We start from the raw sequence: 16,692 nt of genomic DNA, 5'->3' as shown, positions 1-16,692 counted from the left end.
TATTCCAAGAACCACATGCCAACTGGTCCAGGCCAGGCTCTGCTACATGGGTGATTCTGGGTACAAGGTCAGCTGGATTGAGGGCATCTTCCAATGATTTAAATTGGAAGATGAGGATGACACCACCATGAGATATGGCCCCCACCAAGGTGCTGGGAAGTAACTTGAGAAACTTTGTGGAAGGATGGAGAGTCTGCGATGGCAGTTAGGGATGAGATCCAGGGATTGACAGGTTATATTCAGAACTGTGTTTATTTAAAAATTTAGGAACAACGGCCTCACTATAATGAGTTCTGTCAGTTACCCAGCATTGATGCTCCCCTTCTCCCTTCCCAACGGCTTGCTTTGTTGAGGTATCCACCTCCTTATCCCTTCTGCACACAGTCACATGGTAGAGGTTGAGCTGTCCTCCTCGTCCCCAGCTCTGCAGGTAGGCTGTGAATGACCCAAGCCAATCAGCACATGGCATTCTTCGTACTGCTACAGCCTCCAGAACTAAGAGCCTCAGGAACCTCGAGAAGGGACTTTCCTGAAAGGCTGGAGAGGGTGTCTCTCTCTGTACATGGACAAGGGGATCTGTCACCCCATTTGTGTTCAGCAGCCACCTTGTGACCATTTAGAGGAGCTTTCCCAAGACACAGCCAACTTCAAGGATGGCAGAGTAGAAATTTAGGGAGAAACTGAGTCCTTGGTGACACTTTGGAGTCACTGAATTCATGAACTACAAAAGTTCATGGTCTTCATGAGGGACTGGCTTGAGGACCCCCAAGGATTATAAAATCTGAGAATGCTCAAATCTTATATAAAATGGGTATTTGCAATCTTCCTGTATACTTTAAATCATCTCTAAGTTACTTAAAATATCTATTAAAATATAAATGCTAAAAATTGTGTTCTATATGTGTAATAAGAATTGTGATGTATTTTGCTGTCATGTATTTTAAAACATAAAAGCAATTAAAAGTAGCTGAGTAGAAAATAAAATAAAATATAAATGCTATATAAATAGCCATTATACTGTATTGTTAGGGAATAACAACAAGGAAAAATTGTTTGTACTTAGTTTACTTGCAAGTTTTTTTAAAAATATATTTTTGGCCTGTGGTTGCTTGAATCCATGAACATGGGATCTTGATGGCCAACTCTATACAAGAATGAGCAAAACTAAATAACTTGCCTTAGGATAATACCGTGTGTGTGTGTGTGTGTGTGTGTGTGTGTGTAGAGATTAATTCTCTGTCTGTAAATAAAAACATTTGATGTTTAAAATCCCTGCTCACATAGCCTTGGTTGATTTTTTTTTTTTAAAGGTAGGTTTGAATGAAGTTCTGAGAAGCTGTCTGTCAGAAATAATCAGAAGAAAAAGTTTTCTTGGCTATCTTTCAAGAAGCATGACCTTGGAGGAGGAAAAAATAAATTCATGTGTTCAATATTTCACAGCAGTCAGCGGGTCATGTCAGCAGGCCTCTCACCATCTGTTCTTTGTACTCTGAAGGGATCCCATGAGCATCATAGTCATTTTTACAAGTGCTTAAAGTTTCTTAGATAGGAAAGCTCTGTTCATCAAAATAAAAATAATAATAGTAATAATAATACTTGAAAAGTTTTATTTTATTTTTTTAGTCTTTTTTTATTTGTTCTAGTGAGGTGTACATGACAGCAAGAATGCATTTCAATTCACCGAACATAAATGGAGTGCAACATTTCCCACCTTTTGATTGTACACAATGTAGAGACATACCGTTTGTGCAATCACACATGTACCCAGGGTAATAATATCCAAGTCATTCCACCATCTTTCCTACCCCCACGACACCTCCCCCTTTGCCCTATCCAAAGTTCCTCCATTCTTCCATGCCTGGCCCACCCCCCATCATGGATCAGCATCCACTAGTCAGAGAAAACATTTGGCCTTTAGTATTTGGAGATTGGCTTACTTCAGAAAATTTTATTTTTAGTCTAAAAAATGCACAGTTGGGAGTAGTCTCTAGGTGTACCAAGTGGTTAGGATAGCTTATCAAGTTCCAAAGAGAACAAAGCCCTAAGTTCCCCAGGAGAATCCATCATTTCACCATTTCAATCATCATTTCATACTCAACCCAGTGAACACAGGCAGGACCCCTTTTTAAATGAAGGATGTTACAAGAGATTCTTAGTATATGCTTATTTATCTACAGAAAAATGTGCTCTAGGTTCCAATGGGGTCTGTGTGTCCCTCAGCCCTGCTAATAAATGCTTTTTAATGCACAGTGGTCCTCACGAGTGGGATCTAAGCATAGACTTCTCACTGTTTCCACAGGGGAATGTACCTAAAATCCCCAAAGGTGACCACAACTGGAAAGACCAGGAGTTGATTGGAGGAGGGAAAGGCAAAGGTTTCCTCATCCTCTTATTTTTTTTTTTTCTTCTCCTTCAACCTACCATTACACACAACTTGTAAGTTCTTACACTGGCACATGTGTTAGCTGTCCAGTGCCACAAAAAGTCTCACAAAGAGGAAAGGTTCATTCTGGCTCCTGGTCATGGAGGTTCCGGTCTGTCGTCGGTTGGCCCAGTTACTTGTAGGCCTGTGGCGAGGCGGCACGTCGTGGCAGGAGTGCACGGAGCCACCAACCTGCTCACCTTAGGGCCAGGAAGCCAAAAGGAAGAAGACAAAGGGCCACGTGCAGTGGCACATACATATAATTCCAGATGGAGGCAGGAGGATCGCAAGTTCAAAGCCAGCCTCAGCAACTTAGCAAGAAACCTAAGCAACTTAGTGAGACTCTGTCTCAAAAAAATAAGAAGGGCTGGGGATGTGGCTCAGTGGGTAAGTGGCCCTGGGTTCAATCGCCAGTACCAAAAAAAAAAAAAAAAAAGAAGGGCTGGAGTGCCACTGTCCTGCTCAAGAGCACAGCCCACGACCTGAAGTCTCCCACGAGGGAGGCTCTACCTCCTCAAGTTTCCCAGTGGAGCCTGTGTGGGGGGCAGCCTTCACCACGGGGACCTCTGGAGGACACTGAGGTCCAAACTGCAGCAGGATATATGAAGAAGGCGTTTGTATTGTCACCTTATCATCTTCTCAGGATTCAAAGCTCTATCTTATTATTTCAAATCATGCCACCCAAGTTCTTGCCACAAAACAAACCAGAATGCGCGGGTCTCAGAGGTTCAACTTTAGAACTGGAAATAACAGATGACTATGTATAAAATTTTAAAGTGTATACAATTAATGTGATTCTATGATACATAGATGAAACTCTCCTGAATCTTTTTTATATAGGGTTATTCATTTCTATGTTACTATGGTTTTATAGCTAATATGCATATATATCTACACTTCAGTATCAAGATATACATGTCCTTGGGTTGGGGATGGAGCTCAGTGGTAAGGTGTTTGCCCAAAATGTGTGAGACCCTGGGGTGGGTTGGGGGGAGAAGGAAGAGGAAGGATACTAGAATGAATCCAACATTATTACCCTATGTACATATATATGATTATACAACTGGTGAGACTCTACATCATGTGCAACTAGAAGAGTGACAAGTTGTAATCCATTTATGTATGATGTGTCAAAATGCATCTATTGTTATGCATAACTAATTAGAATAAAAAAGAAAATCCTCCCAATAAAAATTAAAATGTAGAAAATAACAGTTATGAAAAATAGAATGTTTTCTAATTCAGAATCATGTCAAGAAAATAGAATGTTCATACATAGCCATGTGTTAAGATTGGCCAGTTTTCCAGAAATAGGGGATAGTAAAGGTTCTTGGAGTTTCAAATTGTACTCTGCAATATTCTTCACATTTAGAATTATAAACAAAGAAGTTTGGGCTAATCATGCTCTCTGGAGATATCTATCTGAGAACCCTCTTACACTGAAAACCAACTAGGCTTATTGATTTCTTACAAATTCATGTGAAATTAAAAATCTTTTATATGACACACTTGATTTTTATTTATTTTATAGAGTCTCTTAAATGTAGAATAATGTAGATAAGAATACCTTTCATATTTATTGCAAAAATTGACAATTTGAGCTTTATACATATTTACCTCTGAAATCCGCATAAGGGCATTAAAGTCTGTGAATCATAATCACCTTGGGAAAATCTTGTTATTTTAAAATATATTTTATGTGCCTGGAACAGCCATGCATGGGACACTGAGCTGCCTGCTACACAGAAGCCTTTGTCGGGCCTCTGAATCACTTGAATGCATTAGGGCAGGAATGAACAGCACTCTGGAGAAGAGACCAAGTAGGCATTTCAGGAAGGATTTCCAAGATCCCAAAGCAGTATCAAGGGGCAATGTATAATTAAAATTGCTAAAGGAATTGTTCAGAGGCTAACTGATACAGCAACTTAGAGGAAAGGGCAGATAAAATCAGGTAGGAGTAATTTAAAAAGGAGAAGGAATTTGAACTGAGTTTAAAAGGATAGATAAGGTCTAGATAACATTCTTACCCCTACTGCTGCTTTACAGTTCCATCTGAAGGCTGCTAGGGGTGGGCACTGCTACCGCAGGAGGCACCGTGGACATGCTTATGAAGACCCATGGCCAAATGCAGTGAGTTGTCATCAGGCAGGCTTTGGGGCGTGGGGGTAGCAATGAACCCTGCCAGAGGCCTCCCTGTAGGGAGGTAAGCAGTGATCCATACCCAGGTCTAGCTGACCCCAGAATCCCCTGTGTTCTTCTCATGCTGATCCCCCAAATCAATGGTTTTTAGAACAGTTTACAGGAAGATTTAAAAAACAGGTTAGAGCAAGCAATGTGTCCTTGGAAATTTCAGAACACCTTGGGAATTTGGACTCCTTACATAATTAATGTTGCAGTTGGGATGGACTGGGATGGACCAGGATGTTGGTGAGAACAATCAGGAGGTTTATAAGTTCAAAGAACCAAAGAGAAAGAGAATCCAGTCCTAACCCAGATGCACGTAGCACCCCTGCCTGGCCGGGCTGTGAGCACCTTTCACAGAGGCAAAGAGGATGGTGGACTTCAGAGTTGAACTGAGTATTTATACCTCAAATTCCTCCAAAAATGACTTGCTGGGGGTGTTACTTGGTGGTACATGGCTTGCATAGTATGCACGAGGCGCTGGGTTCCATCCACAGCACTGCAAAAAACCAAAACACCTAGTTTTGTGACTTAAGTCTATGAGAACTTGGAAATTGCCAAACTCCATTTCTCTTGGAATGACTGTGCTTCAGAAATTCAAGGAATATGTATGACGTTACAACATTATAAGAAACAAGACTCAAGATTTTTATGACAAAAGAATATTAAAGAAGCCTACTCGAAGTAATGCAGGACTTAAGATGGATTGCAAGGCCGTGGCTTTTGACTTTACAGCGCAATGGTTGTGTTCATGCCCTGCTTGGCTCTAAGAAGGCGTTATCACCACTGGAATCTTTCTCCAGAGCAGGCTCTCCTGGTGGCACAGAAGAGGCAGGATGGTGTGAGCCAGAAAGCAAGAGATTTCTAAAAGTATGAGCACCCTGGGAGGTGTGACTAAAATAGTGACAGCTGAGCTTTGGAATGAGTCAGAAGAAAGAGGACAAGACAGAGGAGGAAGTGATGCTGCCTTCAGTTCAGAGGATGTGAATGCAGGCCTTGATCATCCAAAGCCACAGTGGGCAACTGGGTTTCACTTCCTAAGCTTGGGGAATCTGGTCCAGGGCTTCTACAAGCTTTTCAAATATTAGTGGTCTGTTTCCAAGCCCTGGGTTCTTTATCTACAGCTGCTGAGAGAAGATCTGGCACCGTGGAACAGATGAGGTTCCTTTGGCGTTTTGGTGAGGCCTTCCCATGCCTAGGAGAATGGTCACTAAGCCCCTGGTAGGTCTACATGAGTTTCCCATCAGCTGCAGATGTTAAAAACACGAAGCCTTCAGTCATCCCCCATGATCCCATGCTGCACAGGGTATCTGGTTTCTAAAATATAATGACATGACATCTGGCTGTAACAAATGAATAATTTTGTTCATCTTTATCCAAAACATAGTTCTGAAATGTATTAAGGGAAAATTGACAGAACTAATCTTGAAAAATTGACAATTCACTAATGCAACGAGAACTCTGGAACGGCTCTTTCCAACAGACATGCCAAGGAGAGAAGAAATTAATAAGGCTGTTGAGGGCTGGAATAACCACTGAACAATTTTGATTTAATCAAAAACTTTGTACCTAACCAAAAGAAAATAAATATTATTTCCAAAGACACAATATATTTACAAGTGAATAAGAATTCAAGTCTCAATTGTCTGTTTCTTATAATCACTATTCTGAATTCTTCATAAGCATGTCCACGGTGCCTGCGGTGGCAGTGCCCACCCCTAGCAGCCTTCAGATGGAACTGTAAAGCAGCAGCAGGGGTAAGAATGTTATCTAGACCTTATCTATCCTTTTAAACTCAGTTCAAATTCCTTCTCCTTATTCAAGCGTCAATTGTCTGTTTCTTATAATCACTACTCTGATGCCTTCGATATTAATTTCTAATTTTCTCTAAATTTCCAACTCATTCTATTTTCTTTTATCACACGCTTGCTCCACAGATGGCTGTGTGTGTTTCCAGATTCTGGTAATAAGCTCACCAAGGGCAGAAGCTTTGCCTTCTTACCTTTGTACCCCACAACACTTAGCTCAGTGCTTCATACAGAGAAGGATCTATGGCCAGCCATCCCGAAACAGGTTACTTTTAACATGCTATCAACAACAGTTTACACTAAACAACTTCTACACTTCCTCTACATATGTGAAACATAAGGAATGCATCAGGATCTAGCAACCATTATTACATTGGAAGTCGTTTAAGGAAAACTCTCCAGGTTAGAATGTGAGATGAAGGAATGTCATCCTTCCCCCATCCTAAAGCCAGAGACTTAGCTGAATGCTTCAAGATGACCCACGTGTTTCACACCTGGAGCACCGAGGTCAGCCTGAGGGGGGAGCACAAGGGGACAGACTTCCCAACCAGCAAGCACAGAGATCAGCTCTGGTGCTGGTGATCCAGAGAGTACACGGAGCTACTGAGCAGAGCTTTGTCCTCCAAAGTCCTGGTTCCTCCAACAGGGACAAGTCACAATCATTGCTTCGATTCATCTACATTTCTTTCTGTAGCCCTTTTCTGTGTCTGTACCACTTCTCTTTCTCATGCTTGACCTTAAATCTTACATCTGTATTTAGCAAAATAGCTTTCAAGGAACAACATAGGAACAGGTTAAAAAGCTAGACGGCAGCATGGGGTGTGGAGGGGTACAGATGGAGGTATTCTGAGCTAAATAAAGTTTGAAAACACGGGCTTATCACACCTTTCTGTTAAACACTTGCAGTTCAGGGCAGCATGGTACAGACTGCAGAAACAGGGATCACCTTTGCCTAAATTCCAGAATTATTTGACCTCAAAGCTTCTATCCCCCTCTTTATCTTTAACTGGATCTAAAACCAAAATTCCTAATTTTCAATGGCAAGGACAGGACCAGAAGCTAGTCCTTCATTCCAAAGGATGTCCCTTCATGAGAAAGCAGGTATTTTCTTTTTATATTTATAATAGCTACTTCCAAATTGAACGGTGGGACAGATATAGAATAGATATTCCCCTTTCCAAAGCAAAGAATAGACATTCCCATTCCAAAAGGGAGAAGGGGCAAAAAAAAAAAAAAAAAAAAAAAAAAGGTAATTTTCCCAGGAAAGTCCAAAACCCAAAGTGCTAAATTTATTTTTTGAATTTATATCCCTTTTCACTCATAAATATTTAGAGATTCCCCTCACCCTTTACTATAACTGAAGGATCTACAAAAAGGAGATCTTTCCCCCTGCCACTAAAAAGTGTCTCTAGTCTCTAACTCAGCATAAGGTATGCACATTTCTGAAGATTTGTTTTAGAAAAGAGATGCCCGATGCTTAGGTGGATTCAAATCTACACATTTTCCTCAATGATGTATTGTTGTGGCTGTATTGTTGCAACTACTATATTGAGTTAACACTTTTGAGTAACATGTTTTAGTTTTTATATATTTTTAAAAAATCATTTCCATGACACCACCACATCAAGAGATACTCAGGGGATTCTGGAATGGAAGCCACCAAAGAAAAGTACTTCGGTGACTTTGTAAAGATTACACACTGCACTTAAGTCCCTGTCCTGTGGCACTCTGCCAAGAATTCTACTGATGGTTGTATAATTAGCAATGTCTAGCTCAATAAGACATGTTACTTATCCACAATGTGAGTCATTAATGCTGTGGCCACTGATGAGTCCTCTATTAGCTGCCTTCCGACAAATCTATCAGCCCTGAGTAAGATGCTTCCTGCCTCCCCAGCACCCAGCAACAAGGTCACCTATAAGACCCATAAAGAGATGTATAGTGTCAACTCCTTCCCAAGCATGTCTAACCATATTGCTTATAAAGTTCCAGGGGTACAAAGCCCCTCTATTCCCATCCCTTAAAGCCTGTAGCTTCAAGATAATATACTTCTAAGGAGCCACTAGGGCATCTACTGATGTGGGGAGGTCTCAGTGAGTGGTCCTCCCACTACAAAGGACAGTACAAGTGCCTCAGACACGGACAGAAGAGAGTGATGCTCACCCTCGGGAGGAGAGCCTGACCTAATGGCACAGCCACAGGCACCGTGGATCGTGGAGCATAACATGCTGAGTAACAGTAAAATCTAGGATAGAAAACACCTAATCTTTGGCATCTTTACTAAAAAGCACCCTCCATCTCGTTACTCAACTTAGGAGTGTAAGGGGCTCACGAAATGCCGGCAAAAAGGGTAGTGACCAGACACACTGGGCACCTCAGTGCCCGTAGGTACCTTGGCACTTAACTGGCATCTCTGTTCAGCCATTCACCACGTGCTCTCACCAGCAGCTCTGCCTGACCCTCTATCATTAAAGAACCAGGGTAGGGAGAACCCCGAGTGGAAGACAGAATAAAATGCAGGGAGGATATTTTTCAGAAAGAAAATATGTCTGTTGTCTTTTTTGTATATGGTACTAAAAATGTATATAGTCTTGAAGCTGAACACACACACACACACACACACACACACATTGTACCAACAGAAAAGTAATACATTTCCAATTCCCCTCAGGTGAACAAATAGTGTAAAATAGTCCAACACTTCCTGATTTTTCAGAAGTTTCTGTAACTTAGAACATCTGATCTGGTGGTACTAATTAAGGTCAATTGATTCCTTCTGTTGATTTCCTCTCAATTGCTAGAATGAGGCATACTTCTCTCTAGAATTTTCTTGCTTTCCTAGCTTGGCTTGATTAAGTGGCACCACTGGCTTTGTGAAACAGCATAAGCTGGCTTGCTACCCTAGAGAGGACAGCTCTGACCCATAGCTTGTGAGTGACTGGCAGCGAGGTACTTGTTCTTCTGGGTACAATATTAACTTTTGCATACATGTCAAGACATTTGCCACCTGAGAACAAAGCACTCAGCAGTCTGCTTACACACTGAAGACAATACTGGGGCATTCAGAGAAATACCTGACTTTTTCTGAAAGAGAAAATTAGTTCATTCCTGCAGCAAATTCTTGAACTTCTCCTATAAATCTGTCTTTCCCTAAAGTCTATAGCACCAAACAAACCAGACAAAGGTCCTGGGCCCTGGGGAGTTTACATTTGAAAAAAATAAGTTATTCAGATAGGCAACGTGCTTGCTTAAATAAAAAAGTGACTTTCAGAAGATATTCTCCGGACAATTTATAGAGTCATTGACATTGAAGACTTAACGAAAATATTTTCTGCAAAACTAGATCATGGCTTTGAAGACAAACAAAACCAGATGAGTCACAGTCATGGAAAATGTTTACACTCAGTAAAATAGATCAGCAACTTCGGAAGAACTCCAGTTCTGTGCTCTCTCAGTAGCCAGGAGTGGCTGTGGAACACAGACCCTCTGGGCAACACTTGGCCAGATGGAACCAAAGAATCCGAGTCCAGTTTTGCTCCTCTTTCACTTATGTTCTGTGACATATTGTAAAGCCAACGGAATACCCATGGGTGTCTAGAGAGAAAACTGATTTTAGGAAAACCAAATAAATGATCACAGCTCTCTAATCTAATAATGTGTTATTTCCTTTTGTCCTCATAGATATAACCACATGTCTCTAGGGGAGCCCCTGCAGAAAAATGATCATTTTTTTTAAAAAAGCCTACTTTTCTTAAATCAAACCAAGGCATGAAGATGACTGGCTCACACATGTGAGTGTGCCTGAGTGTGGCACAGGGGTGGGGTGGGGGGAAGTCATATCACAACTTCTGTGGGCTTTGACCTGTGTGGCCTCCTTCCTCCATTTAAAAAAAAAAAAAACCTACTAAAAATTACATTTTACAACTGCAGTGATATGAAGACACATGTGACCTAGGCTAGGCTAGGTTCAATATTATATTTCCATTACTATATTCATTTTTCTTTCACTTTTAAAAGTAATTAAAATTAGAACATCTTCACAGGCCACTACAAGTATCTTGAGCCCTGAGCACCGTGTCTCATGGGTAAGTCAGCTCTTGGTCACAAAGTCTTGCTTTTTAAAGTACTCAGCATTCTAGACACAAATTGAGCCAGAGAACTTATGGGACTTTCCTGCCTGTAATTAAGAACTGCAGGAGGAAAACCATTGTTTTCCCAGTTAACAAAACACTGATGAACTCTGACATAAGCCAAGCAATCAGAACCCCATTAAAATCCGATTTGTCTTTATCATAACTTTGAGTGCTTCAAGATTAATTCAGCGCATCCAATGGTTATGACTTCAATGGAACACAATTATTTTATTAGTTAAGGCAAAAGACTCAAGCCTGTTGTTGCAGTTAGTTTTTTCCTTTTGTTTTTATTTTTTAAAGAATAAAAAGGCTGGGCAAGGTGGCACGCCCCTGCAATCCCTTTGACTTGGGAGGCTGGGGTAGGAAGACGGCAAGATGGAGGGTAGTATGGGCAACTCAGGGAGACCCTTTCTCAAAACAAAAAAATCAGAAGGACTGAAGATGTCGCTCAACGGTAAAGGGTTCAACCCCCAGTACTGAAAAAAGAAACTGAAACATAAGCTGCTTTTTTTTTCAGTAAGAAGTAATAACACTATGCTCACCAGACTGAGCCTCCTCCTGTATTCCTACGGCAGCATTCGATACGCGATTGATCGAGCGATGTTACTTTGCCATTTGGGGTCTGGACAAACAGCTTACCATGTGGTCTGAATATGACACTTTAGCACACTTAGGAAAGAAATGGAGTAAAATAATTGCCTTGACCAAACAAAAAAACGATAGATCCCCTTCCTTCCTTTCCTTTTATCATTCTTTGTGGGTCTTTGAGCCCCACACCACAAAACCAGAATGAGATTTTAAATCATGAAGAAAAAGAAGTTTAAAAGGACAGACAGAACTTTTCTGGACAAAGAAAAGCATTTAAATGTCATCCACAAGAAACACTAACTTATTACCTTTTGGCCGGCCACCAGAGCCACCCTAGGGGGACTCTCCCCAGCCATGCTGAAACTTGTGCCTGTGATTTCCAAGTAAGCATTTTCTTTCTCTTTCCATCCTTCGGCAACAATGTTTGTTATTCTGTCTTGCAAAATGGCTGAAAACTATTCAAAATTTGTTTTTTCCTATTTGGAAAACAACAACAAAAACCTGCAAACAGAAAATGTTGACCTAAAGGGTATACTTCTATAATACCCAATAAACCTAAATTATAACATATTACCTTTTTAACAAGTTTCATTGTCAAGCAGCGAAAAAAGTGCAAATGACTCACTTTTGTATTTGAACCTCACCTTTTCAATGTCTTCACTCTGAGCTCTTCACAATACTCTTCACCTGTAGTAGAAACACAAAAAAATAAACAATTTTTTATTTAAATGTTGCCTTTCAGAATTATTTTAATAGGATATGGATAAGACATTAGGGATAATTTTAAGTGGAAAAATAAAGATTAGCTGTAAAATGGCAGAATTATCCCAGGAAAAAAAACACATGTATTCTATAATAGAATTTTAGCAAGAATCATAAGAAATTAAGCGAAAACCAAAAAGACTTATGCTTGTGGTATTAGAAAATGCTGGCATCCAACCATCTTTGATTTTCCCTTTAAATTCCTAGAAGATTCAAAAGGCTTGAACTTTGAACACCTCTGAAAACAAAGGGCTCAACCACATCCCATAAATCAGGCAGAAGTCTCCCTAGTGAAGAGATGAACCCCAGGCTGTGAGGCTGGAAGAGGAGGGACCATTTCTATCAGCCTCATCCTCGGCCTCCCTCCTTCCCTCCCCAACACAAGTCCTCCACAGTGTGGGAACAGCTTTCTAAGGCCACGGCCCTCTCCCCACAGCTCTTCTCCATGACTCAGTGTCATAATTCCTCCTGGGTTACATCTTTTTGCAAGGTGGTTGGAGGGTGGAGTCCATGGGGAGACACACACACATCTAGTAGGACTGGGGGGTGGGGGCACAGTTTTTCTGTTCACTATGTTCCAAAAGAAGGAACCACAGATACTCCGATGATGGCAGAGTTTAAAAAGAAAAAAACAAATGTTCCCAGAAATTTATCAGTTGTGTCTCTTCATGAAGTGTCTCCAAAATATTCCAGTTGACTGAAGGATGAATCAAAATAAAAACTTCAGAGTGAAAAAGTAGCTACAGAATAGCACTGAAAGCAGTTATTATTATAAAAGCAGTAGAGGGAGTGGGACTTTCAACATTTTTGAAAACATATCAAATAAATATCTAATAATATCTTATTATAATATCTAGCCCCACTGAAGTCTGAAATGCTAGCTTATGTTATTAACAATGAAAGAATCAAGGAGGACGGATAGTAAAAATGAACTAATTTTATTTGCATATGGGGACTAAAAACAAAGCTGTTTGATTTGTGATATCAGTAATTGATTTTTTTTAATTTTAAGAGAGAACAAAGAAATGAACTAAATATTTAAATTCTGTTAGGTTAGAAAACAACAATAAATATATTAGAAAGGCAGAAATACACAGAAAAACAGGTAAGCATATTTAGATATTTAAACAACAAAAGTTGGTTCACTGAAAATTGAAATATCTCATAAACAGGTTTCTTAAAAATCTAGTCTTAAAATCTAATATGAAACTGGAATTATTCAAGGAATATATCACAGAAATGAAACAGGGCTGGGGTTGTGGCTTAATGGTAAGGTGTTCGCCTAGCATGTGTGAGGCACTGGGTTCTATTCTCAGTACCACATACAAATAAACAAAAGTTCATCAACAACTAATAAAAATTTTTTAAAAAAGAAATAAAACAGAATGAAAAACTAAGAGTGCTCTATAAAGATATTCTTGCAAATAAATTTAAACTTCTCAGTGGAAAGTTTCCAAGTTGACATTTAATTATCAAAACTGAACTAAAAACATAAAAGCTAAAAGACACACATATGGTTTACTTCAAGAATTAGATAATTCCTGAATTATATAAAGCAGTTAGGATACAGAAAAAAATGAGGCTATCTAGTTTGTTTGATGAAGTTAACAGAAGCCTGATAACCAAACTGATAAGGTACAAAGATAAGTAAGATCCTGTTTGATTTAGATAAGATATAAGAATCCTAAATAGGTATATGGAAAACCCAATTTCTAGTATATGACACATCATTATAAAGAGGGTTTATTCTATAGTATTCTATAAATATGTAAGTAGAACTATTATGTCTTATCAGTACATCATAGGAGACTTACACATGCTCATGTCTTTTTTTTTTTTTTTTTTTTTTGGTGCTGGGGATTGGACCTGGGACGTCACACACAGTGAAGAATCTATGTAGGAGACACTTAAGAAAATATTTAGGTTAGGCCTATTACTTCCTCATGAGAAATGATGAAGAGTAAAAATGTACTTTTCAAAATGCTAGGCAAGCACACTGCCACTGAATCCCCAGCCCTCTTATATCTTCAGGGATGTTAAAATGGCATATAAAAATAAAAGAATGATATACCATGATTTTAAAAAGATCTAAAATCAACATCCATCTTTTAATCTTTTTTGTTGTAGTTATTTTTGGTACCAGGGATTGAACACAGAGGGGCTTAACCACTAAGCCACATCCCCAGTCCTTTTAAAAATATTTTAGAGATAGGGTCTTGCTGAGTTGCTTAGGGCCTCACTAAATTTCTGAGGCTGGCTTTAACTTGTGATCCTCCTGCCTCAGCCTCCAGAGCCATTGGGATTACATGCAGGCACCATTGCATCATTTTAAATAAAAAGTCAGAAGTAAAATAAGAGATACAGAAACAAACACAAAAAGAAACAGCTCATGTTCTCAGTAATATGTGGAAGCTAAAGAGTTGGTCTCAGGAAGTAGACAGTGGGATAGTGGTTCCCAGAGGCAGGGAAGCAGGATGGGGAAGGAGAGCTAATGGGTACAGGGTGAAGTTCAATAGGAGGAATCATTTTAATGTTCTGCAGCAGAGTGGGGTAACTACGGCTGACACCAATTAACTGCACATTTCAAAATAGCTAGTAGAGAGGATTTTGAATGTCCCCAACACAAAGAAATGACCAACATCTGCGGTGATGGAAATGCTAATACCCTGGTCTGATCATTATGCATTGTGCACACAAACTGAATATCACACTGTACTCTATAAATATGTATAATTTTTATACATCAATGAAATTTTTAAAATGCTCTAAAGCATAGAAAAATAAAGCCTAAAAAGATAGATGCTCACTGTAATGCAGCAAAAGGCAAAGAATAGAGCAAATTACCACTGGAAACCTATAACAAATACTTAAAATAATTATTAAAAATATTTTTAAATTTATTGGAAATGGTAAAGTTCTATAAGTTGATTTGAAGCACAGCAGGTAAAAAGCAATGTTTTTTTGTCAAGGAGCAGTAATACCTACTCACTAATCTCATCATATTCAGAAAAATATACTCACAGGGAAGAAACTATGTAGAAGACACTAAAGAAAATATTTAGGTTAAGATTATTACTTCCTAATGAGAAATGATGAAGAGTAAAAATGTACTTTTCAAAAGAGAGGGAAAGCACTATATAGTCAGGAAATTCAATATGAGATAAAACAATGAACTGGTATTTGGAGTCATTATAGGAATATAAGAATAGCAAGACAGATTCTCTAATCAGCAATGCTTATTTATAGGTGAACAGTCAAGAACCTCAGGGTTGTTTTGTAAATCCAATAAAGGATTTTTAGGAAAAAAGCACATTAAGAATATTTGATTATCTGGCTTTAAGTGGAAAATCCAGTAATGTGGTGCACTCAGGCATCACAAATAGAATTTGATGTAAAAACAAAATAAAACTTCATTCCACTTCTGAAGGTTAGGAAAATGTTATAAAATAGCCATCAATGTTCTATTTGTGCAAAGAAAATGCTGATTGCACTTTTCTAAATCACAGTGAAACAAGTCACATTTTATTGCTTTTGGCTAAAGAACAATGCTGAGCTTATAGTCTGGTGTACAAGCGAGGTAATGTTTAAAGTAAGTTATATAAGTGAAGTGCAACTAATGTGAGTTGGAGTATAATAGTAAGTAAAATGTCAGGATTGGTTTTGTAAAAAGGAGACATAAGTCCAATATAGCACTATGTCCTTTTAGCTACAGTGTCTAAAATAAGCTCTCCTTTAATTTTAGACAACAGAGTGAGGAGAGAGACTAAAAGTTTTGACAATAATTACAAGATCAAGTCTAGTTATCCCAGAATAAATGTTAACCAGATAACCCACAGAAGAGATCAACTTTGTTTTTTATGTGTAGGGCAAAATATTATGTGACTCTATAGAACTAGTTTTTAATAAACTCAGTTGGGCAAGGTTTTAACAAGAAATAATATAACACCGCTATTTGCAATAATGGCTGTGCAAAGACCCAAAGCATAAACATTTTCTGTAAAGTGTCAATTAGTTGATATGTAAGAGCCCAGAGATTTGCTCATAAGCACAAAACTTTTCTTTATTTTCCTGAGTAAAACATATGAACTTCATAAAAGAAATGAACTGAGGGTGGAAATCCATATGAATCTATCAGAAATGATAGGACAGGCCTTTGATCAGTGTGTACTGTAATAATGCCCCTCCCAAAGGAATCTATCAACATTCCTTCCATAAGTTTTTAGAAAGTATTAAGTCAGTAATATAGATGGTCAAGTAGACAAAAACAAAGTGAGTATTTTTGAGGGATACAAAATTTGATCAAATAAATCCCCAAAGAATCTCCATAGGGATTAGATTATTCCTTCCATCCATACCTGCCATCTTGGGGGCCACTCGACACCCATCCCTTCTCCTTTGGGAATGCAGGTAGGTAACCTGTGACTCTGGATTTTCTACAACATAAAAATTCCTTTCTTGTTTCTACCTGCCCATCTTTGAGCTGCATCATTTCATTCAGGGATCACAAGCAAGTAATGCTGGTGAGCAGAATACAAATTGGCTTCTACTAATAATATTAGGACAATATCCTCTGCTGCCTTAGAAGGCCAACATCCATCTACCCTCCTTCTGGCACACAGACCAGCGTTTTCCTCTCCCTTGTTCTACTCCCAGCCCAAGACCTTGGAAGCATATTAACTGGCTTAACCATTCATCATATTTCACCCCTGTAATTACCATGAATGGTTCATGGATAGGTACACGGTCCAAACCAGGCCAATTAGGCCCAATGAGACCTAATTTGGGTTATTTTATTAGA

At 39.1% G+C, this 16,692-nt stretch overlaps 1 protein-coding gene across 4 annotated transcripts in view; it reads right to left on the bottom strand.

The window, feature by feature from the left end:
• Positions 1–16,692, bottom strand: part of Plekhg1 (pleckstrin homology and RhoGEF domain containing G1) — a 213,935-nt gene that overhangs the window by 144,483 nt on the left and 52,760 nt on the right. For all 4 annotated transcript variants that reach the window (XM_046427421.2, XM_046427423.2, XM_046427424.2 and 1 more), the window contains one exon: positions 11,777–11,819. The gene's annotated coding sequence lies outside the window, so the exon portion shown is untranslated. The remainder of the gene's footprint in view (positions 1–11,776; positions 11,820–16,692) is intronic.

Source organism: Marmota monax, unplaced genomic scaffold, assembly GCF_021218885.2.
Source record: "Marmota monax isolate L192 unplaced genomic scaffold, Marmota_monax_Labrador192_F-V1.1 WCK01_AAM20220418_F8-fsc00114, whole genome shotgun sequence".
Classification (NCBI taxonomy): domain Eukaryota; kingdom Metazoa; phylum Chordata; class Mammalia; order Rodentia; family Sciuridae; genus Marmota; species Marmota monax.
This window is presented reverse-complemented; position numbering and strand designations above follow the sequence as displayed.